This window comes from Schistocerca serialis, chromosome 3 (assembly GCF_023864345.2).
Source record: "Schistocerca serialis cubense isolate TAMUIC-IGC-003099 chromosome 3, iqSchSeri2.2, whole genome shotgun sequence".
Lineage (NCBI taxonomy): Eukaryota > Metazoa > Arthropoda > Insecta > Orthoptera > Acrididae > Schistocerca > Schistocerca serialis.
Genome location: NC_064640.1, coordinates 749,555,477 through 749,559,474, shown reverse-complemented (window position 1 = coordinate 749,559,474; position 3,998 = coordinate 749,555,477). Strand labels below are relative to the sequence as shown.

Here is a 3,998-nt window from a genome sequence, read left to right as displayed (position 1 = left end):
TAGTTCTAAGTTCTAGGCGACTGATGACCTCAGAAGTTAAGTCGCATAGTGCTCAGAGCCATTTTTTGAATACGGAACATAGCCACAGTGGAAAATTTTGAATACCTTCGAACCTGGTTCGAAGAAATTAATCAATGTATTGTCAATTGGTCTAAAACTTATTTCAGTCTGACGCAGATAATGTCATCAAAAAAATCTCTCCGTTAAGACCAAAGATAAATCATGTAATGCAATGATAGTATCACTATTGTTATATGAGACAGAAACCCTAAGCACCACAAAAGAGAGGACTTTGATCTTTGAACGGGAAACCAGAAGAAATATATTAGGACCAATCAGCAAAGAGACCACCTGGAGACGTGGAAAGAAGCAGGAATTTTTGGAACTGATGAAATAACCGAAAATCATACAGAAAATGAAAGCGCAGAGAATAAGCCTGTCAAGGCACAGTGCCAGGAGGTTAGATACTTCCCGGCAGGAAAATAATTTGAGTTGGTTTCACCCAACCCTGCATTGATGCTCAATGGCGTGGGCCTCTGCTAGACAAAAGCCGCTTTCTTCTGAACACAAGAAACACACTACAAAGTGCCTCTTCGTCTTTATCATACCTGTTCCAAACAAAAAACGACCACGTTTAATAATGAACTTCTTTCAAACAAGCAAGATCACCCGCGAACGAATATTGTTGGTCGAGAGAAAAACTGACATGCCGAAGACTTAAGTGAGCAGTAAAGATGTCGCTGAAGATCTAATGTCGATATACTGAAACTGCTTAGAGCAAAATCTCATAAATGATACCAAATATAAACATCGCGATACACAAAAAGATAAAATATACTGGGAGCAATTGAAAGTCCTGCCTAACATGTACGTTTCAAGGTACAGTTGGAAATAGAAGAAGTGTAATAGCGATTAGTACACACGATACTGAAAGAAAATCATCATAACGAAAGAACGTTTGCAGTAAACTCGTGTAAGTCCCGCTACGAGCGCGTAATTGCCAGCCACAGCAAAGATGCTTCTTCACTACGGCGCACTTTGTCAGTTGGCATTGACGACTGGCTAAGCGTGGACATATTCGTTGGCTTGTGCGCAAATTTTTAAGTTTATTACACACACATCGCGATGGGATATGTTTATAAGATTGTCGACTGACAGGCTACAAGGCTCATAATAACAGGCACGATTGTTATCAGTAAATTACTGTAAGTTTCGACTTCTGGCGCGAACATGTGGAGCCCTGGTTCACTACTTACCAAGTGCCAAACCTAAGTGAGCGTAGATCTTATGAAACTTTACAATCCGAATCTAGACTTCTTACTTCCCAGTCCTAATCCACTAAGAACCTTCGAACGGAACTTCCATGTACCTGAATATTTTCACCCTGCACACAAGTTTTGTGAAAATGTGTTTCAGAATACTTGTAACAGCAATTTCTATGAATTATATTATTTTTTACGAAAAAATTAGGACCTATGCAATATTATCATTTAAGTGGACGTATCTTAATACAGTTATCCACATAGAGCAATATTTTATGATTTACCTGAAAATAACGCTGGAGTCGAGCCAGATTGCGTGCTACCAAAATGAAAACACGATACTGTACTAATGAAAATGGAAAATGTTACGCCATGACCTAGCAGACCGATATTTATCAAACTTTCTGGACATGTTTGTCATATAACGGATATTATATTATCAAACTTTCATTCCATTGTGAACTGATGTCCATCGTTAACACCAGTACAAAGTGTGACACCCACAGGCTCGAGTATACGCCTGTATTCTTTGTAACATGCAAGCAAACAGCTTCCGAATGCCATCTTGAGGAATTTCCTATCATGCCTGGAACACATTATGTGTAATTTCATGAAGGTTCCTCACTGTAGGTTGGTTGGAAAGTATGTTTCCGCACCGTATCCCAAATATGCTCTATGGTTGACCAGTCAGGGGACCCAGCAGGCCAGTCGGGGTTCCTTATATTCCTCAAACGTTTGTGGTATGAAATGTCGTGTGGATCTTGCATTATCCTATTGTAACATGCCATATGGTACCATGGTTGTCAAGTTCAATCAGGCCTGTTGTCATAGCTAATAGATTCACACACTGTTATTCGAGGAATTTGAAAGGTCTAGGGCTCAAGAACAGCTGTTTCCTGCGACCCTTCACTTGGTACTCTAGGGACACGTTGGCATATATCGCATCACCACAAATACAAGTGAGACTCGTCACTGAATACCATAGAATGCCACTCAGTATCCCTGTTGACTCTGGCTCTATACCATACAAGTATCCGTTGACCACGTATGGCGCCAGCAATAAATGGCACATTGAAACTTAGGATCTTAGCCAAGTTTAGTAATCATTTCCTGACAGGAACTCAACTCTATCTGTTAACTCTGCCCAGAATTCAGAAGTTGTCATGCATCTACTATTATCCTACAATCTTCTGGTGGAGTAGTCCTTCTGGAAGAACCCGCGCCTACTCCTCTTACCATGTTGTTGACCTGAATATACATGGTCACTAGCAGCCAGTGATTCGAAATTTCTCAAAGTGGTGGTAAGCTGCAAATGCACATCGTCTGGCTATGCTGTGATGCGGTCTGCACGAGAAAAGTTCCAGTAAGGTAGAGACACCCAATAGCCACCATTTACTCACACCATTCTTCATTTCTGACTTTTTTCTGTACTGAAAATAAACTCAAATAAAGGTATAATTTTAATCAATACATCTCTAAAAAACATATACACTCCGCCTGAACAGGCCATGAAGTCCCAACGGTACCGATCGACCGTCGTGTCGTCCTCAACCCGCAAGCGTCACTGGATGCAGATTTGGAGGGGCAGGGGGTCAGCACTCCGCTCTCCTGGGCGTATGTCAGTTTACGAGTCCGAAGCCGCTACGTCCCAGTCAAGTAGCTCCTCAGTTTGCCTCACAAGGGCTGATCGCACCCTGCTTGCCAACAGTGCTCGGCAGACTGGATGGTCACCCATCCAAGTGCTAGCCCAGCCCGACAGCGCTTAACTTCGGTGATCTGACGGGAACTGGTGTTACCACTGCGGCAAGGCTGTTGGCAATCAACATATCTCACAGGTAAGAAAATACTGCACAATTAATTTGGTAACGTTCAGGCAAAGTGTTCATAGTGTAACACTTTCCATTTCCATCAGTGTATCCGTATGTCTGCTCTTGGGACTCAGCTGCAAGTACACTCAGATCCATAAATGTAGAGATGTGTGAAACATCATGAGATAAGGCAATGATGATTGAACTGTTATGCCACAGTGCAGTAAACGAGAAAAAAATTCAATTTTTCTTAAGTTCAAATTAGCACAGCTACAGGTGATACCCAGCAGAGGTGTGACACAGATATGCAGCTGAAGTCAGCCACATACATGAGAACTCATTGCTACATTGGCGCTAGTCGTCAAGCACAAGTTACACATTTAGTAAAATATCGACTGAAACAGGGGTCGAGATATACTCGTTACCCCTTGCGACATGTAGCAATAAGCATTATCTCAGCTGTAATAACACATTTCAGAGGCCTAACAGTGCACTTAAGAGGTTATAACAAATTGTTAAGCAACACAGCGGTACGAGGACCACTGACAACTGGTTTCAAGCTAGGGAGTACTGTCTTACGTATTTACCAAAAAGATGTATTTATATAGTACATTGATATTTATAAAGAAAGCAAACGATAGCAGACGTAAATAAACATTAAATACCTGATTTGATGGCTTCATTATCGTGGCCTTTGAGGGCAGTTCCAGATAGATAGCCTAGAGTGTTTGGTTCTAGCGTCATGTTGTTTTGTGTGTGGCTTTCAGCTTTTTTGGAAAAGAGCAATACCAGGCTCCCTAAGATGAGAAGAGCATATACGAGTACGTGCTCAAAAGTGATCCCTCCGAATTTTTTATGTGAAAATTCTTAAATGTTAAAATAAAACAAACAGTATTAATCTTCTACACCTTTATTCTTCGTGTCTACG

The 3,998-nt window shown here is 41.3% G+C and overlaps 1 pseudogene; it reads right to left on the bottom strand.

Moving 5' to 3' along the window:
- Positions 1-2,961: 2,961 nt before the first annotated feature.
- LOC126472001 (5S ribosomal RNA) lies at positions 2,962-3,079 on the bottom strand (annotated as a pseudogene).
- Positions 3,080-3,998: the final 919 nt, after the last annotated feature.